This window comes from Sorex araneus, chromosome 2 (assembly GCF_027595985.1).
Source record: "Sorex araneus isolate mSorAra2 chromosome 2, mSorAra2.pri, whole genome shotgun sequence".
NCBI lineage: Eukaryota > Metazoa > Chordata > Mammalia > Eulipotyphla > Soricidae > Sorex > Sorex araneus.
The window spans coordinates 144920055-144945900 of record NC_073303.1 but is presented as its reverse complement, the minus strand read 5'-3'; the positions used below and the strand labels follow the sequence as shown (position 1 = coordinate 144945900).

Here is a 25846-nt window from a genome sequence, read left to right as displayed (position 1 = left end):
CCCTTTTTCGGTAGTGGTGAGGTGAGGGTGGGCGGGGTGAGGGAGGAGGGGGCATACCCAGCGATGCTCAGGGCTTACTCCTGGGTCTGCTCTCCTACTCCTGGAGGGCTCGGAGGACCCATTTGGGATGATTGGGATGAAGGGGATAGAAGCCTGGTTGGTGGCTGCATAGCAAACACACTACCCTCTGTACTATAGCTTAGGCCCCTCTAAGTATATTTCTTAAAACAAAAACACAAAGAAAAACCAAACCGTTTGCCTATTTTGTTTCCCCTCAGATTCTTTTCTGCAAGACACAGACACAATCCTGAAAGCCTGAGCCGAGAGTTTAGGAGTGAATTTACTTGTCTGCAAAAAGCAGTTAGAATCCACAGCTCCGGAGCACACTGGTTGTGCGGGCCGTTCCTATGCCGTGCGGAACAGGCGGGGTGCACGCATGGCTTGATGGTTGTGTCGTGTGGCTGGCAGGATCCAAACATCTGTGCTTTGTAGGGACTTAGAGCAGACAATCAGTCATAATACAGCTCCGGGCATTTCCCCTGTAGCCCAGGTGGGTAAAGCAGAGAGGAGGAGCCCCTCACTTCTCAGTGCTACCTCCCTTGCTCCCCATTCTACCAAGCCCGCTTGGGACATTGCACTAGAAACAAATTTCTAGCGACACTTTGTGGCAGACGACCCAAACTAATACATTTTACTCTTACTGTAGCAAGAAAGTCTAACATATTCTGATGTTCTTCATGACACAAGGTGTTGTATATGCTTAAACAGAATGAGGTTTAAAGAATTAAAAAGGTTATCATTGATGTATATAACTAGAAGAAAAGCAAAGGAAAATTAAAGAACAGTTTGCATTTAAGATAGATTGGGGGCACAGCGGGCAGGGCGTGTGGCGACCCAGGTTCGATTCCCAGCATCCCATATGGTCTCCTGAGCACTGCCAGGGGTAATTCCTGAGTGCAGAGCCACGAGTGACTCTCTGCAGTGCCGGGTGTGACCCAAAAAGAAGAAAAAAAAGGTTGAACCCTCAGCAAAATTTATTATCCTTATTTGAAATAAAAAAAATTGACACTATAGTTAACAAAATTATTTATGGGGTTTTTGGACATACAATGTTCCCACCTTCAAGCCAGAGACTATATCCCTCAACTAATGACCCCAGTTTCCTGCCCCAAACCTCAATTTTTCCATACCTTTAATTTCTGCTATGTTGATTTTAGTCTCATCTCACTCTCTCCTAGTTTGACTCGGAGCTCCAAGTTTATGTTGTGTACAATAAAGACTTCTTTGTGAATAGTTATGACACAAGTGCAGAGATGACTCTAATCGTTGTAGCAGAGTTCCAGGTTCATCACTGAGTCTGTTGTAGCCTGAGGGTTGATATACTTTATTGAGAAATGGCAGAGTCAGCGCCATCTGAGTCGCATTAACAGAGACTTGAAGAGGGAAGGTGTAACAAATCAAAATAAGACACTGGCACTGGAACAAGGAAAACTTCATAGAGGTTTTACAAAAACAATAAAGATTCACTACAAGACATGTGTTAGTGCATTATTTAAAATACAGAAAGTTTAGTCAAAGTGACATTTAATATTTCTAGTATTTTTTACATTCCACAAGTTCTACAGTTAATTTATGGGGATACTATTAAAATAGTTATTAAAATATATCTTACGTCATTTAGTGTAGGGGTTGGAGAGATAGTACAGTCAATAGGACATTTACCTTGCATTTGGCAGACCCAGGATTAATCCCCTACACCACAAAATAAACCCTGAGCACTGCTGGGTGTGGTAGCACTGTAGCACTGTCGTCCCGTTGTTCATCGATTTGCTCAGAGTGGGCAACACTAATGTCTCCATTGAGAGACTTGTTACTGTTTTTGGCATGTTGAACATGCCATGGTTAGCTTGCCAGGCTCTGCCGTGTGGGCAGGATACTCTTGGTAGCTTGCCGGGCTCTCCGAGGGGTTGGAGGAATCCTGGGTATGCTAAAGAAACATTTTTTTTAAAGTCATTGAGGCATTTTTTGTTTCCTTTTTTATATTCAGTTATACCTCTAGTTCCAGTAGAGCGATAGCACAGTGGGTAGGGTGTTTGCCTTGCATATGGCTGACCCGGGTTTGATTGCGTCCTTCCGTCTTGGAGAGCCCAGTAAGCCACCAAGAGTATCCCCTTTCACGGCAGAGCCTGGTCAGCTACCCGTGGCATATTCGATATGCCAAAAACAGTAACAAGTCTCACAATGGAGACATTACTGGTGCCCGCTCGAGCAAATCGATGAACAATGGGAAGACAGTGCTATGACAGTGTTACAGTACTACCTCTATTTCCAGCTAACTTGGTCATGTTTTATCTGTTTATCTTTTTTACATCAAATTATCAAATATTTATATACCATAACAATCATTATGAGGTCAGGGAAGATTGAAAGCTATTTTTAAAACTTACTTTTTGATAAGGTGACATAAGCACACGTTATTTGTTAGAAGGTATTAATAATTACAAAAGAGACTTGGAGATGCATGTCAGATATTAGAGATTGCTTTCTCATAGGCCTTAAATCAAAAGTTTTATAGACTAAAGAATGCAAGATATTAGAAAGTGGAGGTGGGAAAGTAAGTTAACATGTTGAACTAATGTATTTAATTAAAACAGAAGATGGGATCACTGTGTCACTGTATCACTGTATCACTGTCATCCCATTGTTCATTGATTTACTCAAGCGGGCACCAGTAACATCTCTATTACACTCAGCCCTGGGATTTCAGCAGCTTCTCTTTACTCGTCTTCCCCAACGGATTGGAGGCTCTTTCAGGGTCAGGAGAATGAGATCTATTGTTACTGTTTTTGGCATATTGAATACGCCACAGGTAGCTTGCCAGGCTCTGCCTTGTGGGCGGGATACTCTTGGTAGCTTGCTGGGCTCTCCGCGAGGTATGTATATGTATTTTACTGTATTTGGGAATATGAATACACCACAGGGAGTTTACCAAGCTCTCCCGTGTGGGCAATAGAGTCTTGGTAGCTTCTCAGGTTCTCCAAGAGGGAGAACTGGGCTATTAGATGTCGAGGAGCTTGGTTTTATAGAGACTTTTTACGAGAACTAATTTTTTAATGTTTATATTTCTCAAATTTGGACTCACATTTTAAAAACTCACATGCTTTAAAATTTAGTTTAAATTAAATTTTGTATGAGTTAGACTTCAGCAATATAAGAGTAGTTTCTCTGGCCCTAAGAAGGGAGCTCCTAGAAGTCTTTTTCAGAGTTTTGCTTTGGTTACAATGTGCTTTTTTCTATATCTTGCAATGTATGTTTGTTCTTCTATTTTCTGAGGATCATTTAGGGGTATATACTCTTTCTGGAGAGAAACAAATCTCAACACATAAGATAGGATATCTAGAGAATATTTTGAGTGTAGGCAGAAGGTCAGTGTGCTGGAGTAAAACATTTGTCAGTGGGAAAAGAATATAATGTCACAGGTTAAGCATTTTGACAGTGAAGACAACCCCAAAAGAATGCATCCTTCTTTGGAGGAGTAAAAGGACATATAAGGAGCCTTGAAGACTAGTTCTAACTATTCCTGGTTGTTATAAGAAATGAAGTTCTAAGGGATGGAGAGATAGTATATGTAGGGTGCTTGCCTTATATACAGCCAACCTGTGCTCAATCCCTGGCACGCATATGATTTCCTAGTCCCACCAGCGGTGAGCACTGAGTGCAAACAATACCCAACCCCTACGCCCACTTCAAAAAAAGGAGAGGAAAAAAGAATTACTCATGACTTCAATTTATTTCACTCATGTATGTAGTTGCTATGGAGTGTGTAATCTAATGACAGCAGGCAAAATGAAGGATGGAAAACAGAAAATATGGCAAGGAAGCCAGTTCTAAGTTGACAATGATTAGTTGTTGAAATACAGTGGTTTGGTGCAAATAAAACAGTATTGTGCATTATAGTATGTATATTACATATATTGAAGATATAAAAACAGTGGGATTTAGCAATTAGAAATATAGATTTGGAAATTAGAGGACTTTTAAAAAGTAATCAGGGGGTGATAACTCTAGTTTGCTGAGTGTATATAACAATATAGTTTGCGTTTTGTAGTTTATAAATCACAAAATAACATTTCACATGGTTTGGAGGCTTGGAAGCCCAAGATCAAGGTATCAGTATGTTCACTGTTGGTGAGAATCTTCCATATGGTTGACAGACTACTCTCTTCTCATTGTATACTCACTTGGAAGAAGGGGAAGCGTCTTGTCACTGTTTTTTTTATGTACTCTGGAGGTGTCTTAAAAAATCTCCACTGGGACCACTGTGACAAAGATAATTGGAAATGATCACTCTAGATAAGAACTGTGTGCTGAAAGTAGATAAAGGAACAAACATGATAACCTCTCAGTATCGGTATTGGAAACCATAATGCTCAAAGGGGGAGGGGAGAGACAGAGACAGAGACAGAGAAGCAGAGAGACAGAGAGAGACAGAGATAGAGATAGAGATAGATATATATAGAGAGAGAGAGAGTGAGAAGAGAGGGAGAGAGAGAGGGAGAGAGGGAGCAAGCCTGCAATAAAGACAGACTGGAGTGGAGGGCAGGAGGGAAACTGGGAAACTGGTGGAGGGATGAGTGTTGAAACATTGTATTACTGAAACCCAATCAGGAACAGCTTTGTAACTGTATTTCACTGTAACTTGATTGAAAAAAAAAGTCATCACAGTGGGATTATATTTAATTGAGAATCTTGGGAGACCAATATCCACTTATAGCTGATATCTTTGCCCTCCTGGAGGAGGGAGTGATTGGGTCTTCTTGTAGGGAGAGTAACTCACACTCTATAAAGATACTTTAGCTGTAATTAATGAGGACTATCATCTGTATACCTGCATCTCGCTGGAAATTCAGAGTGTGAGCTTGGATTCCAGAGAGTCAGGAATAAGGACACTTGCCCCTTACTCTGAATCGCTTCCATAACCACTAGTGGCATCTGTAGAAGCAGTGCAGGTAGCTGGAACTAGCAAAGGAATCAACACAGACTGATGCCAGAACCTATGAAAAGACTACATTTATGGGCTAGGAAAGACAATAAAAGAAAAAGTAGGAAACTTAGGCAAGTCCAGTGAAGCGAGTGATGTTCAAGTGTGAAATTGGATTACGACCTTTAAACTTGGAGCCTAGTGAGATCAAGAAAGAAAAAAAAAAGAGAGAAATGAAAACACAAGTATTATCTTATGTATCGTAAGACCTAATATGATGATGAACATGATATAGGATAAAAACAGTAAAGGCAAGGTAAGGCACTCTGCTCACTTGGTACCCCAAATATTTCCTTGAGCCCTCCAGGAATGATGCCTGAACACAGAGCCAGGATTAAACACTTAGTACAGCTGGGTTGGTCCAGAAATGAAAACCAAAACAAAACAGAGCAGAGGGCAGGTTTTCTGAAAACTTTTAAAAAATGCAATAATAAATATACTTTTATGTTTTCTTACTACTAATCTTATCCATCCCTTTCCCACACAATTCATTTTTTCAGTATCACTCAATATTATGCTATCAATATTTTTCTAAAATAACAAAAATATGGCATTTTTACATGGATTTTATAATGCTAGGATGAAAATGTGGTATAAGAGACAAAGAGCAGACTTATGTAGCTAATATATTTCACCTGTAAAATGGGGATAATAGTACTTGTCATCAGCTCATCTTAGATTTGTTCTGTAAGATAATTAAAAAAAGAGTGATACAGTTTTGCATGACTACAAAATCTACATTGATGTATACCATAATTAATATTTAGGAATATTTTTGTGCTCTTTTTTATATTGACAAATTTTTCACTGCTCAAAAATCGTACATATCTATTTTTGCTCTACTTTCAGTGAACAAATTTTCTCATCTTTTGTGCACTTATAAATTTTCTGTAACGTTGCCTTCTGTGAGATCTCTGCATTTATCTTCTTTTTTGCCCACTTCTGCTCTGGGAAATATGTGCCAAATAAAATGTTAGTATCAGCAAACAAACATTTTTGTTGGGTGTGTCCTCACTGTCCAAATGTTTGTTTTCAGCCAGAACTATTTGTTTCGAAAGCTTTCATGAAACATGCATTTGTTTTTCAACCATCCTAACAGCTCAAATATTCCTGTTTATGTTTCCTTAGGTCACCTTTGATCCAGCACTTCTTTCTTATGTATTCTCCTGTTGGCCAAAATTTTTCCTCAGGCTTCACTAGTTGCCTTGTAGGAATGCTTTTAAAAACATTTGTGGATAGCCCAAACATTTCAATAACATTTGCTTGGAAAAATTTTACTGGCAGTCAGGACATATTATTTAAACATATTTCAAAATATTTATGCATCCCTGCAATACTTTGGCGATGCCTGTATAGCAAGGCTGAATTGATGGTTTTCTAGTGAATAGGTTTTTGTTTGCTTTTGGTCATTCATAATGATTGATTAGTGTTTGATAGAGTTACCACACAGCTGATTCGGTTAACTCAATAATAAGATGACTATAACAACCAGTTGTTTTTGAATTTTCTTCCTTCTCAAAGAAATGAACTTAGTAAACTATATTAACTTTGTAACATCCTCAGATATTTAGTTTTCATTTTCTATCTTAACTCTTTCCTTCAGCTCCTTCCCAGCAGTAATTCATATAATTACTCAGATTTGTCAGAAAAAAAAAGAATCATTTTTGACATTAGATTTCAGTAATGGAATTATCTCAGCACCTGTGGTCCTCCATAGAGGGATTGCATTATTTTTTAAAGTTATTTTTAATTTTTCACAACTCTCTAGGAAGAAAAAATAATACATTATTTGTGCTTTGCATGTGGATGAGTTAAATTAAGAATTTCCTTTATCATGTCTGTGTATGTTTTGCTAGGGGTGTAAATTATGTGTGTTTCCAAAATGAAGAAGGAAATTCAAGTGTGTGATTTTATCTGGTCTTTGATTTCAATTTATCTAATCTGTCGATGAAAAAGCAAGAAATACTACATTAACTTTGGTTTATGGGGAAGATAAAGCTACATAAGCTTAAATAGACATTAGTAAGTATATATTTAAATCTATATTATAGTGTTTTAAATTATGAAATTAATTTTCTGACTTTATCACTTTTCCTCAGTCTTCCTTCCAAAAGTCTTTTAAAAACCACCCCCTTTGCCTTTCTGCTGCCGCGCGAGATCGACCCCGGAGGCAACTGAACCACTTTGGACACGAGCAGCGCCCCCAAAATGCCTCCAAACTGTGTGCTCGGAGCTACTGGCCCAGGCGCCGCCATCGAGTGATGCAATTACCAAAATATCTCTTGATTGTCAGCAATGTGTAAATGTTCCTTTTTAGCGGGGCTTACCGTGGGGGGAAACTCCAAACAATAGTACTAAGTTTTTTGTTGAAGGGTAAAAGATTGTAGCAATAGAATTTTAGGCAGAATTTTCCCTGGACTTTATATAGAAACCCAAAACCGCACGGCCGCTGCCGCGGCCGCACGAACTAATGTCATCTAATCATCAGCAATATGAAATGGTTCCTTTGTAACGGGTTGGACTTTGGGGGACCATAATAGGGTTAAAGTTTGTAGTGACGTGTAATTTCTGGCTGTACTTTCCCTGGACTTTATATAGAAATTCAAAGCCGCGAGGCCGCTGCCATGGCCGCGCAACCTAATGTCATTTAATCATCACCAATATCAAATGGTTCCTTTTTAACGGGTCGGACTTTGGTGGGAAATCCTAACAAGAATAGTAAGTCTTTTGCTGAAATATTGAAGGCAATCAAAGTGGTAGCCATCTCTATAGACTGAACTAAGCCATATCCCAGCTGAGAAGAAATATCCTTCTTTCTCAGGAAGAAACGCGGGGTGGCGTTAACCGTAGTATGATGTCCATTAAGCTGACACGGACCTGGTGGCGTGGGAATGGGATACAAGGGAATAAATTATTATATACTTGGAACAGCGGGACGCTGGTGGAATCTCGAGCCAGGGCCGATACCATCATATTACTTTTGGTTCCAGAAACTGCTTGCAGACATTCTACCAGGCTATCAACTAAGCCAGAGCCCCACGCCGGCTGATGACGGGAAATAACCATCTTTTTTTTTTTTCCCCTTTGTCAGGCAGCGTGGTGATTACTAAACAGGCGTGAACTCGGTGGCGCGGGACGAGGGGGAAAAAAATAGAAAAGTTATGTAACAAACAGCGGGATTTAATATCTCTACATTCTCAGCAATGGAGAGCTATCAAATGCTTCCTTGACAGTAGGACTGTCTTTTCTTTTTTTGGGGGAAACCCTAGCAACAATAGTGAGTTATGTGTTGAAACATGGAATGTAACCAAGATAAAGCGTAAACAAAGTGAAACTTATCACTTACAAGGGCGGGGACTGGGGGGGTGGGAGGGGGAGGGAGGTATAATGGGGTGGTTGGTGATGGAATATGGGCACTGGTGAAGGGAAGGGTGTTTGAGTATTGTATAACTGACATAATCCTGAGAACTATGTAACCCTCCACATGGTGATTCAATAAAGTTTAAATAAAAAAACAAAAAACAAACAAAAAAACCACCCCCTTTGTTTTAATTATATGTGGTTAAAATTGTGCCAAGGTATGCAAAATAGATACACTAGTTCTTTGTGACAACAATCTCTTTGATCCCACCCACTTTTTTCATATCTTTTCTATATGTTTATATAAGGCTTTTCCATATGTTTGTGCCATATTTTAGGTGACTTTCTGTCTCTATATACTTGTATACAGATATCTGCTTCTATGTGATTTTATGTACCTGTGTATGTGTGCTCTTCATTTGTGCCCAGGTTATTTTGCAGTGTCTGTTTACATTGTATCTCTGCAAATGACTTTATCAAAACACATCTGTGTGTTTGTATCTATGAATCTCTACATATGAACTTTTGTGTTCTCTAGTTTTATATCTATTTTGATTTATCCCTCTACATTCATGACTTTGTCCTTTTATCACTTTATTTCATTTTTGGTATGTATTTCATTTTGCTATTTTTAATGTTTCATTTTGCTAGCTTTAAAAATATCTAGTTCTGGGACTAGAGTGATAGCACAGTGGGTAGGGCGTTTGCCTTACACTCGGATGACGTGGGTTCAATTCCTAGCATCCCATATGGTACCCTGAGCACCGCCAGGAGTAATTCCTGAGTGCAAAGCCAGGAGTAACCCCTGTGCATTACCAGGTGTGACCCAAAAAGCAAAAAAAGAAAAAAAATCTAGTTCCAAGTATATGATTACATATTAGAGTTTTGATGTTATGTTATACTTAGCAATTAGAATTTGAAATTTCTAGTTCCATTTTCTATTAACTATAAGAAGAATGGATTCAAGATTATGAACAGGAAATTTATGAGAAATAGAAGTGGGCTAATTTTCAAAGTAGATATATTTTTACTCAGCAACTGAGTACATGTAAATTAAAATGGAATCATATTTATTGACTCAGGTTAACAAAAATATCTATTTATAAAAACAGCCTCTTTTAAATTATAATAGTATTGAGTTAACATTAATAATTCAGGTGGATATTGTATATATTTATTTTTTGAAATCACACTTGGCAGTACGTAGGCCACTGTAGGATTCTGTGCTCAGGAGCTGTGGCAATAATTGGGGGAATGTGACTGAACCCAGGTCGACCACATACAAACATCCACCACTATACCATTCCTCTAGACTTATCAAAGTTTAAAATACATATAAAATACATATAAGATTTGACCCAGCATTTGTTTTATTAGTTTGTTCCCTCTGATAATAGCAACCAGGTAATGATCTCAGAATAGCTTTTAGTAATATATGATTAAGATTGAATTTCCATTAGTAGGGGACAGATTAAATGAATTATGATACTTCAAGTATATTGCATTTGTATTGCTACAGAAAAATTCTGTGGTGCATTGACAACTAAAAGGCAATCGAGATTCCAAGAAAGCACATAAAATGTGCATGTCCTATATACCATTCATTCGTTCATTCAACAATGCATATATTTTTGTGCATATTCTGTAGATTGTAGGGGCATAATAGAGATATCTGTATTACTTTATATGTTGTATAACAAAGTGAGTAAGTATTATTTCTCATACAGCATATGAAGCAATATGGATATAGCACAGCGGGTAGGGCATTTGCCTTACATGTGGCCGACCCAGGTTCCATTCCTCCGCCCTTCTCGGAGAGCCCAGCAGCTACCGAGAGTATCTAGCCCACACGGCAGAGCTTGGCAAGCTACCTGTGGCATATTCGATATGCTAAAAACAGTAACAACAAATCTCACAATGGAGATATTACTGGTGCCCCCTTGAGCAAATCGATGAGCAACAGGATGACAATGACAGTGACAGTGATAAGAAAATGAGAGGCCTTTAACTATCTTTTTTTTATTGTTGACATAATTGGCAGATGTTATGTAAAGTAATATAGGTATATCAATTTTGAAACATATTTTCATATAAAAATTTAGACAACATTCTTAAAAGACATAGAACAGTCAATTATAAAGTCTGTGTGGAATTATAAAAGTCCTTCCATAGCCAAAACCATACTGAACAACAAAAATGTGGAGGCATCTCACTACCTAATCTAAATCTATACTATAAAGCCAGAATAATTGAAACAGCATTGTACTAGAATAAAGAGAGTTTCTCTGAACAATAGAATATCCAAGGATAAAACTCCATATATGTGGTCATCTAACTTTTGACAAAAGAGCTGAGAGCATGAAATGGAATAAAGACAGCCTTTTCAACAAATGGCATTGAAAGAATTGGCTAACCACATATAATAAATTGAAGCTTTACCCATATCTCACACCAGACACAAAAGTCAATTCAAAGTGACCAAAGACATTGAGATCAGACCTGAATCTCTAAAGTTCATTGAGGAAAATATAGGTAGAATGCCCCAAGACCTAGACCTCAAAGGAAGTTTCAACAACATGATGCCATTGGCAAAGGCTACAAAGTCAAAACTAAACAAATGAGACTACATCAAACTTAATAGTTTTTGTATGGCAAAAGAAACATGGGATGAAGAGAAATGATTTTATTCAGTTTTAAAATATTAAATTAAATTGATACCTCCTTTTGTATTTTTTTTTTTGCTTTTTGGGTCACACCTGGCGATGCACATGGGTTACTCCTGGCTTTGCACTCAGGAATTACCCCTGGGGTGCTCAGGGGACCATGTGGGATGCTGTAAATTGAACCCGGGTGGGCCGCGTGCAAGGCAAACGTGCTACCCACTGTGCTATTGCTCCAGTCACCTCCTTTTGTATTTTCATACCTTTCCCCCACCCCCTTCTACAACTTGGCTCTCATTCTGGTCAAGGTGATATTCTTAGGTGCTCTGGAAATAACTTGCTACATACTGTCTTAATAAGTTGTCAAGAAGAAATATCTATTTGAATCCTTTGGAAAAATAAAAAAATAGGTTATGTACTTGTCAAAATGTCATTACAATGTGAAGTATGGAGAATATGAGAAAATATAATATAAAACAATAAAGATAAATGCTTTTCTCAGTCATTGAAAATTGACTTAATGTCAATGAAAACCAAACATGGCATTTAATGTTTAATATAGTAGTCATTAAATTTTAATTTGCACTATATTTATCTATGGAAATATTTTTAAAGGAAGTTTCATAGACCCTTCCCGCCCACAGAGATGATAATTTGGAAGGTTTTGGAGTAGGTCATAAAATTTGCATTTTTAAATGTTTCTTAGGTACTTTTAAAATGAGGTCACAAGAATCAGTCTTAATAAGTTTCAATAATGAATTTAGTTTTAAATATGATCGATTTCCTTAATTCATATGTACTAAATACATTTATAAGAGAATTCTTTAGAAAAGTTTACTTCCTGGATCATTTCTTGAATTGTGAAATTTATTTCTAAGAATTGTGAGTTAATGAACAAGTCAAATTCCATTTCAAGTTTGATTTGCTCTCAGGATCTCAATTCTGAATTGAAATTTTAACAAATGTCCAAATCTTATTTTCATCAAATAAAAATTATTTGATAAGAATTGCTTTTTTTTCAGTGCTCTACATCACTAATCATCAGAGAGATGCAGATCAAAACAACCATGAGATACCACCTCACACCACAGAGGCTAGCACACATCCAAAAGAACAAAAGCAACTGCTGTTGGAGAGGATGTGGGGAGAAAGGGACCCTTCTACACTGCTGGTGGGAATGCCGGCTAGTTCAGCCCTTTTGGAAAACAATATGGACGATTCTCAAAAAACTAGAGGTTGAGCTCCCATTTGACCCAGCAATACCACTGCTGGGAATATATCCCAGAAAAGCCAAAAAGTATAGTCGAAATGACATCTGCACTTATATGTTCATCGCAGCACTGTTTACAATAGCCAGAATCTGGAAAAAACCTGAGTGCCCTAGAACAGATGACTGGTTGAAGAAACTCTGGTACATCTATACAATGGAATACTATGCAGCTGTTAGAAAGAATGAGGTCATGACGTTTGCATATAAGGGGATCAACATGGAAAGTATCATGCTAAGTGAAATGAGTCAGAAAGAGAGAGACAGACATAGAAAGATTGCACTCATCTGTGGAATATAGAATAATAGACTATAAGACTAACACCCAAGAATAGTAGAAATAAGTACCAGGAGGTTGTCTCCATGGCTTGGAGGCTGGTCTCTCATTCTGGGCAACTCAGAGAAGGGAACACCAAGTACATGTGGTTGGAGGTCATGTGGGGGAAAGATGATGCGGGCCGAATATAGACTAGAGACTGAACACAATGGCCACTCAACACCTTTATTGCAAACCACAACACCTAATCAGAGAGAGAGAACAAAAGGGAATACCCTGTCATAGTGGCAGTGTGGGGTGGGAGGAGACGGGACTGGGGAGGGGGGTAGGGATGTTGGGTTTACTGGTGGTGGAGAATGGGCACTGGTGAAGGGATGGGTTATCAAACTTTGTAAGGGAGAAACATGAGCACAAAAATGTATAAATCTGTAACTGTACCCTCACGTTGACTCACTAATTAAAAATAAACTATTAATTTAAAAAAAAAGAATTGCTTTTTTTCTACCTTAGTATTCATGTATTTACACTTACTGTTTTATAATACAAATTAGCACTGTAGCACTGTCATCCTGTTGTTCATTGATTTGTGTGAGCAGGCACTGGTAATGTCTCCATTGTGAGACTTCTTGTTACGGTTTTACAATAATAGCGGAGAATAGTCTGAGGCTATGGTTCAAATGGCACATCCCTAGTGCTTGTGAGACCCTGAGTTTGATTCTTGGAACATGGAGTTCCCTAAACACTACTGAGTATAGCCCTGGTGGCCCCCAGCCCTGCAGGATGGGACTCACAGCATAAGAAAATGCCTCTGTATTACCAGGAAGTATCTCTGAGTCCCTTGAACATTGCTGAATGTAACCACTATGAAAAAGAGAAGCATGAAAAAGTAGTATAAACTACTAATCATATTATAATAAAACTATGACAAAGAATAAAATATAAAGCACAATTCAGAATTCCTATCAAACAAAGCAGATATGTGTATAAAATAACTTTAGACAACCATATTACATATTTGAGTGTGCAAAGACTAAATGTTACACAAAATGTATGAGTTATCAGAGTAGATTTGCTTCAAAAGTAACTTCAAATTTCATGAGTCATGAGATGTGCAGCAAGAAGTTTAAATGTTTCCTTAATATAGAATGACCTGCCTGTGCATAATGCAAATTTATTCTAAATGCACAATTGATTTAACTTTTTATCATTTATTACAAAATTACTTATAGTCAAAATAAAGTTTTATTTTTCAAAGGAACAGGCGGGAATCATTTTATTTCAACTGTGGAAAAACTGCAAGATTAATTCCAGATTCCACTGCACAAATGTTCAAGTGTGCGCATAGTTTAGATGCATCTCACAGAGAGCTGAACACACCGCACACCAGCATTCGGTTCCGCACTACCAACTGTTCTCGTGACATAGCATCAAAGTACAAAATTTTTAAAAATCAATTAAGATGAAAGACACAATTCCTCATTTATCCATAAAATAAGTAAAACTTGCACCAGTTAGATTTAGAACGCTTGCTTTCTTCCAGAGAAAAAGAAAATGGTTAATGGCTTGCTCATTATTACGTGCCCTTTTCAGAACTGAGAGAATGAAGGCCTTTGGCAGCTGTGGCGACTGCCCGGTCTCCCTCCCTATTTTTATTTTTTATTTTTTTATTTTATTGAATCACCATGAGATAATTACAAGCGTTAATATTTGAGTTACAATCACACAATGATCAAACACCCATCCCTCCACCAGTGCACATTCTCTACCACCAATATCCCCAGTATACCTCCCTTTCCCACCCTCCCACTGCCTCCATGGCAGACAATTTCCCCCATACTCTTTCTCCTTTTGGGCACTATGGTTTGCAATACAGAACTGAGAGGTTATCAGTCTCCCTCCTGACACTCATCCCACCAACTCTGGCCGGGAGGAGTTGCCTCAAGGTCACTGGCTCAGGGTGCAGGACCCAGTGCACTGGCCACTCTGCTAACCTGGGGGGTGGGGGGGGGCAGTGCAGGCCTAGACATCAATTCCGTTCCCTCTAATTTGCATTTTCCCTCTAATTTGCAGCAATGCTAAGTCCTGGATTTAAAACATTGACTAGAAACATTCTAGAATGTACTATCTTCTTTTGGCAGCAAATGAGCATCTACAACTTTATTTCTGGACCACACCCAGTGATGCTCAGGGTTTCATCCTGGCTTTGCACTCAAGGGCCACTCCCAAAGGGGTTCAGGGGACCATAGGGGGTGCCGAGGGTTGAATCAGGGTCTGCTGGCCCCAGCATCCGTATCTCTGCTATAGAACCCACCCAGATTAAGTTCTCCTAGGCAGCCCCTCGCCTGCTTACTATGCTACAATGCTGATTTTGGGAACACGAACATGAGAAAGAAATTACAGAGAAAATCATAACCATCATCAACATCAGGAGAATGACAAGGACAGAAAACACAGGAAAAGATGCTCTATTCTGGGGTTCCCAACTGAGCCCTCCCGGAAGGGGACTCATGAGCATTTTTAAATGATGAGCACTTGAGGCCTCATCCCTACGCTTCAGGATTTTCTTATCTGCAATATTCACCGCCCAGCCAGGAGTCAGACTGAAGAAAATCTGCCTCAGGTCCTTCCGTACACTCAGCATTCTGAAGAACTCATCCTTCGTGATATCCGGTAAAATAGACCCATCCTTCTCCGCGAGTTTGTGTCTCACTTAGGGACATGCAGTAGGATTGGTCAGGTAGCCCCAATTCTTTTTGTCGGTGTAATCCGGGACCAGGGCTTCCGAGGGAAGCATCCGCCTGGGAATGGGCTTGCACAGAATCTCCAGACTCCTTTTGGGTGTTGTGGTTTGCAGTATAGGCACTAAGGAATGCTGGTGATGGTGCAAAAGCACTGGTGGAGGGATGGGTACTGGAACATTGTTTGAAATGTAATCATGAAAATTTGTAAGTCTGCAACTGTATCTCATAGTGATTCACAAAAAAAAAAAAAACTGAAAAAAAAGCCCATGACTAATAAGACTTAAGAGATAAAGCCTCAAAAATAAAAATTAAATTGAAAAAAGAATCTCTTCTAGACCTCCGCAATGGTAAGCTCCAAAGCTAACGGTACCTCAATGTTGAGCTTGACCTTGGAGGTATCAGCGCCCTCTTCTACCAGGGGAATGCCGTAATCCCTCTTGGACGGCTGGATGGTCCCGCCTCTGCAGTTCACCAGCTGGGTCAAGTCAATAGGCTGCGTGGGGTCAACCCCACGCAGGTCATGAGGTACTGCAGCCGACTGGGGCTCAAGGGCTGGTGCTGGCCACAGGAGCTATGGCCTTCATTAAATCCGTAATAGGGGATTCGAATGTAAAACGGCATCTGTCCTCCCTCAAAGCCCATCTTGGACAGGGTGCCTCTCTGCAGTTCCCCCTTACGGCCCCTGCCACACTTGCAGCCTCTCCTCCAACCTCTGGGGCTCCTGGCCGGTTGCCAGGACCCTGGGTTTGGCTTTAGGTTGGTGAAGCTGACTCCGGGGAAGGGCCTGGAGCAGGTCCTGGGCCCAGGGTCCCACAAGGGGCCCACGTGACTGGGGCGTGCTTGAAGGCCAACGCCCCGCCCTTCAAAATAAAGTTTTATGGGTAGAAATCCAAAGAACCTTACTTAATATAACTGATATGTGAAAACATCTGTCCAGTTCAGTCAGGGAGTTTTATCGTTGAAAAACCATTGCGTTTCATGTTTTTCAAACTTTAATGTGCATGTGAGTCACTTGGGGCTCTGTTTTTTTAAAAAAAAATTTATTTATTTTTGCTTTTTTTTTTTAAAATTTTTTTGGTTACACCCGGCCATGCACAGGGGTTACTTCTGGCTTTGCACGCAGGAATTAGTCCTGACGGTGTTGGGGGGACCATGTGGGATTCTGGGAATCCAAGGCGTTGTGCAAGACAAACGTCCCACCCCGCTGCACTACCGCTTCAGCCCTTGGGGCAATTGTGAACTTGAAAATCCTGATTGTATAGAAGGTGTGACCTGAAGTTCAACATTTCAAACTAGCTGATGGCCTGGTCTTTTGACTGGCATGGATTTATTTCAGTCCTTTTGTTGAATAGATGAGAGAAGAGAAGGACATGACTTTAAAGGGCATTGCTATAACTCTAGTGAACTTAATCGCTGGAGTTCAGTGTTATTAACGACACTCTTTCAAATGCTTATGACTGTGTCTCTGGTGAGATGTTGGTTGCTCCCCTCCTTCTTGAGATGAGACTTTCGGCTTTTAATTTTCTGATTTTGTAAGAAAACCAAAAGATTTCTTTCAATGAATTTTCTTCTTTTCCTTGAACTATTGAAGGATAGCTTCCAATATCTATAATAATAAGATGTGACTAATATAGGATCTGTGCTCAGATTTGCACTGAAAATAAATATGCTATATATTCTTCTCCCCCAGAACATAGTAATAAATTTATTTCTTAAAAAGTTTAAAGAAAGAGCTGGAGTGATAGTACAGTGGGTAGGGCATTTGCTTTGCATGCAGCCGACCCAGGTTCAATACCTGGCATTTCATATGATCCCTCTAGCACTCCAGGAGTAAGTCCTGAATGCAGAACTAGGAGTAACCCCGAGCATTGTCAGGTGTGACCCAAAAAACCAAAAACTAAAAGTTTACAAAAATCGCTATTTGTGATTCCCAAATGTTTCACACAGCAGCATAATCTTTCCCTATCTTACAGACTCTATCCAGTTTCCTATTTCCTACCTCCATTTGAAGATTTAATAGGCATTGTAAACTTAATATATCCAAAATTCAAAATTGAACCTCCAAAGCTTGATACTTATGTAACAAAGTGTGCATCATTTATGCTGTTGCACAGGTAAACACCCAGGAATCATCTGTGATTTCCTTTTCCCTTTCTACATGCAATCACTCAGCAAGTCTATCAGTTCTGTCTTTAAAATATCATAGAAACTAACCAGATTCTAACCAAGTGCCTTATTACAGTCTAAACCACTATCATCTCTATGTGAAACTGCTTTATAGGTTCTAAATGTATTTTTCCCAGGGTGCCAGAGTAATTCCTTGACGATGTAAACTAGATGATATTTCTCACTTGCTTAAAACTGACCAGTAACTTCCCATACTGCTAAGTATAAAACCCAAACTTCTTACCCCTATCTAGAATGCCTTTGCAAAATGTCTTAACTAAACCTCTCTTTTTCAAAAAAAAGAATTAATTTTATAAGGTGGTTCACAATATTTGCGGCTGCACGGTCCAGGATTACACTCTACGTGAGGCTCGGCCCGAGGGTTTGGGGAATGGTGGGTGTCATGTTGCTCCTTCTGGGAGAAAAAGCCTTGTGATCTGGATGGTGGGCAATGAGGAGATTATCTGGCATTGGCAGGAGGTGGCTTATGGGCATGACCCCTGGGTTGCCAGATACTGGGGGAGGATCTCGGCTCCCTGTCCTGTTTAGCCCAGAATCCAAGGTCACAAAGTTCCGCATTACCTAGGTTTTGTTGAACCTCTCATGCGTGAGATTCGGCTGGAGTGTGTGGGGAGTGGCCTTGAGCATGGCGGTGGTTGGGTTCTGGAGGAACTAAATGCCTCTTAATTCATTTCGGTCATTTCCTTTCCAAACATGGCTCCAGTTATACTACTTTCTCTGATAGCCTCGCAATAAGAATGGAAAACAAGGAATTGGGACTTTATTTCCCTATTGATTTATTCCCATTACCTAGAATATACCTGTAACAGAGCAGATGTCAGTAGTACTTGAATAAACAATGAAAGAAAACAATCAATTAGGCACAATAAACATGACAAGATCCATCTCTAAACTGAAGTAGGAAGCAGGGACTTGGTCACAGGAATGAGGCAGGCTCTCGGTGATTACTGCTACCAGCTCATATTACTAACCACTAATCACTGTCACTGTATCACTATTATCCCATTGCTCATCGATTTGCTCGAGTGGGCACCAGTGACGCCTCCATTTCAAGAATTGTTGTTACTGTTTTTGGCATATCGAATAAGCCACGGATAGCTTGCCAGGCTTTGCCGTGCACGCAAGATACCACTAATAGCACAAAATATTCATGCATAAAGGCATCTCCACTTTTGAAGTTCAAAGACCACCTCAATAAACTTAGAGTAATACTAACATTAAGACTAGATTAACTATCACTTGAATATCTCCTTTTTTTTTCCAACCAGAGGAAGTCATGGCATGTTAGTAATCTTCAAGTAACCTTAGTGGACATAGTGGATAGATACTATGGCAAGTGAATATTCCTGTTATTGTCATGGATTGAATACTTATATCTTCCTCATCACTACTCCATGCTCCCCTAAAGTTTGTAAGTTTAACAAAAAACTCCAACTGTGATAGTGTTAGGAAGTAAATTAAGTTGTGGGAATTGAGTCTTTATAAGCGCTTGTAAGAAGAGACTCTAGAGCTTGTTCTCTCCCTGCTCTCTACCATATGTGGAAACAGTGAGGAGACCCCCATGTGTGAGCCAGAAAGCTAGAGAGCGGACCTTTACCACAACTAAATCTGCTTTAAGAACTGTGAGTAAGAAATGTTTATGTTTAAGATGCCCTTCACGGTATTTTGCTACAGCAACCTGATATAACCAAGAGGGCTACTATATATAGCTTGTGCGCATTTCCTGAGCACCTTGAAATATATCAGTTGACCACATGAATTGCTTGTCATTTATTTTTAAGCCTGTGCTCAGGAGACGGAAACACAAAATACTTATAAGCTTCCCTCATATTAGAGATTTATGACTGAAAAATCTTGGAATTAAAAAAAAGATGTAGTACATTTAAGAATAGAAGAATAAACAACGAACAGAGGTTTTTTTCCTTTTGTATTGATTTCTTTTCTTTTCCTTTGCTTTTTGGGTCACACCAAGCGATGCTCAGGGCTTACTCCTGGCTCTGCACTGAGGAATTACTCCTGGTGGTGCTCCTGGACCATATGGGATGCTGGAGATCAAACCTGGGTCGGCCGCTTGTAAAGCAAATGCCCTACCCACTATACTATCACTCCCGTCCTTTTTTGTTTTCTTAAGTTTCTCAACACAACTCTGCCACAGATAAATGTTCTGAACATTCTGCAAAAAAATGAGCCCACATTAGTGTTCTCTAGGCATGCAAATATCTTCTAATTCATTTGCCTTTGCTTGCTACTCAGCTCTTTCTCTCCCAGTCTATCAAAGGTGCAAATCTTCTTCCTAGGCTCAGTTCTGCAACTATCTGAACTAATGGAAGTCAAAGTTTAATTGTCCAGATTTATAAATGGATAAGGAATGTCTACGAATAGCTTGTGGAATCTGGACAAAGCCCTATGCCACCTGGTTTAGCGGTGAGGGGCAAACTGCCCAGTAATTTTCAACATATGTAACTCCTCTAGGCATCAAGGTTTGTGTTTCCTTTCTGTGTGCAGTCCAGCTTCCTGCTGGTTCTATAGCCTTGGATTAACCTTTATCTCATTTACCAGCTACTCTGATTGTTTATTTGTTTTTTCCTGTTAATCTTTTCCCCTGGGGACTAGACTTTACCTATTTGTTACAAACTAGATTTCCCTAACTGCAACTAAATTATTTTCCCAATGACGAATACAGCTATAATCCAGAGATTTGTCATATGGAGAACAATTTTCTTAAGTGGAAACTCTGAATATCAGTATAAGCCTCTTGGCCAAGTTAATTCCATTTGTCTCAGTTCAGCTAGTCTGACAGTGCTTTTATTCTCTTTTTTTCTGTGATTGATAGCTGAGTGCCTGAGCAAAGTTTACACAGGTTGGGACACATTCCTGAGGTCTGAGAAAGAATGAGATAAAGAAGATAAGTATAAATGTTGTTGTGTTTCAGGATTGAACCTATGTTCTGCCAAAGAAGTATGACGTCAAGAATGTAAAGGTCTCATAGGACTTTACTAGTATACCCCCAGATTAAGATTTACCTGTTGGCTTGCCGCAAGTGGCACAGTTATAATGGAGATAGAAACTATACTTTCAAATGTGTAAAAAAAGAGTGCTGATTTACAGACAAGATAGGAATCCCCTAGAGTGGAAACAGTAATTTATCTTTCAGAGTTATTTAATGTTTTAAGTTTGTGTTCGGGCGGGAGCTATAGCGCTGTGGGTAGGGCGTTTGCCTTGCACGTTGCCGACCTGAGTTCGATTCCTGGTGCTCACTCGAGCAAATCGATGAGCAACAGGAAGTTTTGTGTTTATGTATCATGTATATGATACTCATAGATTAAATATTACTACTAAAATGAATTTTAAGAATAATCCAAATATTTCATCTTGTTGATTTTTAGTACCCTGTATTTGAAATTTTTCTCACTTCAAGTTCATGGAACTGGAATTCTGTTTCCAGCTAATAAGCTTCACTAAATTATTTCAAAAATTAATACATGATGATATGAGAGCAAGTAAAGATAGCCATTTTTCATGATAAATATACTATATATGTTTATATCTATATATGTAAAAACATATAAACATGATAGTATATATGTGTATATCATCATCATCACTATCATCATTCCGTTGATTGTTGAATTTCTCGAGCAGTCTCAGTAACCTCTCCATCTTAGCCCTGAGATTTTAGAAGCCTCTCTTTACTTGTCCTTTCCAATGGTGCTGCATTGGAGGCTCTTTCAGGGTCAGGGGAATGAGACCCATCACTGGTTTTGTCATATGAATACGCCATGGGGAGTTTGCGAGGCTCTCCCATGTGGGCAGGAAACTCTCAGTAGCTTGCCAGGCTCTCCCAAAGGGAGAACTAGGCCATAAGACGTCTAGTTTTTCATGGCCGTGTGCTTCTGGGAGCTTGGTTTTAAAGTCTCTGGATGTTGGCTCTTGATGGGATTAAATGGGGCAGTCCCTGTGTGTGACCTCCTAGCTGCTGGAAGATGGGGGATCTGGGTGGAAGAGGCCCAGTCCCAATCAAGCAGGCTTGGAGGTCTCAGCCCCGGGTCCCACACACCTGGGTTCCTCTGCCAGTTCCTTCATGCGTGAGGCTCATCTGAATGTGTGGAGAGGGGCCTTGAACATGGCTGTGGCTAGGCTCCAGAGGTCTTCAGCTGCAGAAGCTCTGCACGGGGAAGGGAGGGAAACTGAAGCTTATCCCCTCAGAGAGGTCCCAGGGAAGACAGCCAGGCGCTTGGACAAGAGACTCTCTGCCAAGTGTATATCATACATATTATATTATTTTATTGATTAAAACTTGTATCTTCCCATACCACTGAGAATAAAACCCAAACTTCTAACTATGATCTATAAGGCCTTATGATCATGTCTAGACCCTTGACTAAACATCTCTTAATTCATCCATTTTTTTTTTTTTTGGTGGCAGTGCCATCAATTGAACCAGATTCTCTCATGTGCAAGACAAGTGCTTCCTGCTGAGCCATATCCTTGGCCCTTTTATTTCATGAAGCAACTTTCTACCACACACTATTAGAGCCTTATTGCACTCCCTAACATCTAAGTCTCAGGAAAAAGATTATTTTTATTTGTTTTTATATATATTAAGCTACATTATATTATGTTATATTCATTGTATATGTCAATGTGTTTTGTTTCTGCTAAGACCAAGAGGATAAGAAAGAATACACTTGTATCACTTGTCATCCTGTTGATCTTCAATTTGCTCGAGTGGACACCGGTAATGTCTCCATTTGTCCCTGTCGCGTGCTAGTGCAGCCCAATGATATTTGCTTGATCCAGGAACAGAAAGAGCCTCAAATCGTTCATTCAGGGATTTGACGAAGAAATCTGACCATCTAGTTGGTGGGTGGCTATGCGGTCTTCTGACATCCCGTGGAATCCAGTCGGTAACAGCTCTAGTCCAGTGGTCATCTCTGAATCGCATTACATGACCGGCCCATCTGATTTTTGATGCTTTGGCAAATGAGACAGCATCCCCGATTCTTGACCGTCGACGGAGGTCAGAACTCCAGATTCCTTCTCTCACTTGAGTGAGATATGATACTCCCAGCATAGCTCTTTCGCTTCCTCTTTGGGATACCCTAATAGCATTCTCATCCTGTTTGCATAGGGCCCGGGTCTCTGAGGCATATGTTATTGCAGAAAGAATGGTGGAATCGAAAAGATGTGCCCGGATTCGGAGGTTCTTCGTTCTCTTAACCACTTCTTCGACGCTCTTGAAGGCATTCCACGCTGCTCTCTTCCCCCTGCGCAGTTCTGGCACCAAGTCATTCTTCATGTTGATTTCTCAACCCAGGTACACATTCAGAGATGTTCGTTCCATTGAGAGCAAATGGAGCTTCAGGGACTAGTTTGTTTTTCATGAGCATCATCTTGTTGAGATTCAGCTTCAATCTGACCTTTCCACACTCATAGTCAAAGTCGGCCAGCATTTTTGCCACTTGGCTAATGTTTGGCATTATGAGAACGATGTGATCAGCTAAGCGGAGGTGGTGTAATTGCCGTCCATCTATCTTCACTCCCATGCCTTCCCATTCTAGTCGTCGCATGATGTCCTGAGGGTGGCACTGAAGAGTTTTGGTGAACTGATATCACCCTGCCGCACCCCTCTCTTTACAACAATGATTACTTCCTTGTAGAATGGTGAGATCCTGGTGGTGAATCCACAATACAGCTCATGAAGAATTTTGATATATTGGGTTTGAACACCCTGTTTGGCTAGGGCTTCGATGACTGCTTCAGTCTCAACAGAACCAAAGGCCTTCTTTAAGTCGATGAACACTAAACAGAGAGGCATCTTGAACTCTTGCAAAACTTCAATGAGTTTGGTCACTGTGTGGATATGGTCTATCATGCTGAATCCCCTTCGGAACCCAGCTTGCTCACATGGTTGTCCTTCGTCTAGTGTTCTGCCTATTCTATTCAGGATGACACTAGTGAACAACTTGTAGACGACAGACAGCAGGCAGATTGGGCGATAGCTGCCGATGTCTTGGATGTCTCCCTTCTTGTATAACAGAATGGTCCTATTGGTTTTCCACTGAAACAGAACCTTGCATTCAGACAGGTAGCGTGTGAAGAGTCGAACCAGTGTATTGATGAGTACTGGTGGCAGATTCTTCAGGTGTTCGGGTCTTACCTTGTCTGGACCAGGTGCTGTATGCGTCTTTACCAACAAAATGGCGTGTCGGATTCAAAAGGGAGGATGTTGGGAATGACATATCCATCCTGAAGAATTTGGTATGTGGGCAGGTGGACATGGCTGTCAAAGAGATTCGAGTAGAAGTCATGAATAATTCTCTCCATTGCCTTTCTGGAAGATGTGATAGATCCATCAGGATGTCGGAGGGCAGTCATCTTGTAGTTGGTCTTGTAGTTGGCGAAGGATAGGCGAGCATTGCGAATACTTCTCCTGGCTTCTGCTGCACTAGCCAACACTGCTGCTCTTATCTCTTTGAGGTCTTCCTTTATCGCATCTCTGCACAGTTTTGTGAACTCTGACGTTAGCTTGTGTTTGCCTGAGGCTTGCGCCAAACCACATTGATGAATGAGCTCGAGAATTTCCAAAGACAGGCGTCTATTTGTGGCTTTCTCACTCTCGGCATTCTTCGCACAGTCATTGAGGTGCTGAACCAGTCGATCATATTCCACTACCCAGCCACCGCCATGCTCCAGGCCACTCTCCAGACATTGGGCCAATCCTCACACATGAGTGAAGCCCTGAAAAACAAGGTAAGCAGAACTTTGCGATCTTGAACTCTAGGTTCAAGGAGACCGGGAAACAAGATCCCCTGTATGCCTCCTCCAATCTCCGGCATCTGAGGGAGGGGTCAAACCCAGATGCCCCACACTACCCATGCCAGATAAATACCTCACTGGCCGACTCCTACTACATCCACTAACCAGCCACCACCATGCTCCAGGCCGCTCTCCAGACTGCATGACACACCATAAGACACTTAATACCCATCATTCCCGCACCATATTTGATAGGGTTCAAATTTGGTGTGAACCATGGTAACACCTTTAAGGGCGATTGGAGGCAGCCCTAAAAGCCTCCGTCCCTCAGAGAGCCTGGCAAGCTACCGAGAGTATCCCGCTCGTTAGCTCGCACAGCAGAGCCTAGCAAGCTACCCGTGGTGTATGTGATATGCAAACAACAGTAATAACAATTGGCCTCATTCACCTGACACCGAAAGAGCCCCCAATATGGCAGCATTAAGAAAGATGAGCAAGGAGAGGCTGAAAAAATCTCGGGGATGAACTAGACTGCCAAAATGAAGAAAGACTAAAATGATGTACTTTCAACACACATACGCTGGCATCAGAAGCATCCATCGAGGACCTGATGGTGCAAGTGCAGAAGATCAAGTACGACATCATTGGTCTGACCGAAATGAGAAGAGATCAATCATATCACGCCATTTTCAACACTGGAGAAGAATTGTTCCTCGGAACATGTGACAACAAGAGGCGTCGGTGGCATTGGTGTCCTTGTCAACATGAACTTGGCCATGAGCATTGATTCATTCGAATGCCTAAAAACCCGAATCAGACGATTACGCTTGAATAGATGTGGCTCACTGCCTGTAGTTTCTATCTTCATCGTCTATGCACCAACTTCCAACTACGATGAAGAAGAAATTAAGAGGTTCTACATGGAACTGGAGAAGTTCTATAAAGAAGACCACACCTTCTACAAGATCATTGTTGGTGTTTTTAATGCCAAGATAGGTCCTAGAAGGTCACCTGAAGAACTCCACATTGGGACACATGGCCTAGAATGGAACCATCAGGGTGAGAGACTGTCTGAATTCATCATGTCGACCAAGACCATCCATGATAACTCACAGTTCCAGAAGGCCGAATCTAAACGCTGGACATGGGAGTCTCCCGGTGGACAGTTCCACAATGAAATTGACCACATCATATTCAATCGAAGGTTTCGCCTGACCGATGTCACTGTTGTCCCAAAATTTCAAATGGGATCGGACCACCGTCTCCTTCGTGCAAAATTCTACTTCATAGAGCAGGGAGAAAAGTCTGCAAAATTTAAGTCTAAGAAGACAACTCCCAGAATGACCACCAACTGGGAACTCTTTGGCACTATCGCAGAACGTGGGAAGATGCTGTCCTTGACAACATCTACAAGGAAGAAAGAATTACTATTTAAATATACTTAATTTGGAAAACTCCAGGTGTAATGAAATGATGAGAGAGATTAAGAGGAGGAATAACGGATGCAAATTTAACCCTAAGTGAAAGTGAAAGGGAAAGACATTTGAGTGGTAG

The 25846-nt window shown here is 40.4% G+C and overlaps 1 pseudogene; it reads right to left on the bottom strand.

The window, feature by feature from the left end:
• LOC101542576 (39S ribosomal protein L15, mitochondrial-like) overlaps nucleotides 1-17370 on the bottom strand; it is a 51978-nt pseudogene extending 34608 nt beyond the window's left edge.
• Nucleotides 17371-25846: the final 8476 nt, after the last annotated feature.